This window comes from Triticum dicoccoides, chromosome 5A, assembly GCF_002162155.2.
Source record: "Triticum dicoccoides isolate Atlit2015 ecotype Zavitan chromosome 5A, WEW_v2.0, whole genome shotgun sequence".
Lineage (NCBI taxonomy): Eukaryota > Viridiplantae > Streptophyta > Magnoliopsida > Poales > Poaceae > Triticum > Triticum dicoccoides.
The window spans coordinates 84,017,291-84,018,162 of record NC_041388.1 but is presented as its reverse complement, the minus strand read 5'-3'; positions in this window follow the sequence as shown (position 1 = coordinate 84,018,162).

Here is an 872-nt window from a genome sequence, read left to right as displayed (position 1 = left end):
AAGCGATCAGAGAAATAGCCCACATAAGCCTCCCGGCCTAGGGGTGGAAACGGATCGGATGCGGATCGGATAGTGCTCTTAACACTTCCATTTTCATATTTTCAAAACGAATACGAACCCAAATACGGATGTTATCGGATACGGATGCGGCTCAGATATTATTCAAATACAGATACGTATCGGATATTTTCTTGATTCGGAACGGATACGGATAATATCAACATATTGCTTAAGTAAATTAGTCGATAGCTATGTGCCCTAAAATAATAAACTTGTGACATATAATAAGTCAATGATAAATATGTTTATAAATAAATACTATTGTAATGCATAATAATTTATAAGTTTAATCATATAAAGAGTAAAATTTGACCACTTATTTGGCTTTTGTGTTGGATAATTGGAATATTGGGCCTAGAATTTTAAAAATTACCTCCCATAATCTTATTCGGATACGGATATATCCACTTCCATATTCATATTTGTGTCAAAATCTCTTACCATATTTTATTTTTTATTTATTTAATAATTTCGGATACGGATAATTTTTATTTTCATTTTGGTTCGGATGCGGATGTTTCAGATAAGAATAGGCATTTTCTCCGATACGAATATCAGATATTTCAGATTATCCGACACCACTTTCCACCCCTATCCCGGCTGGAGACAAAAGTTGCCCCGCACCAACGGCTTCCATCGCGCCGCCGTCTCGGCCTCCCACTGCCGCCGCGCGCCGTCCCCGCCTCCGGCGGCCGCCGCACGCCGTCCCCGCCTCCCGCGGCCGCCACGCGCCGTCCCATCCTACCTCGGCCGCCGCGCGCCGTCCCAGCCTACCTCGGCCACCGCGCGCCGTCCCTACCTCCCACCTCCCG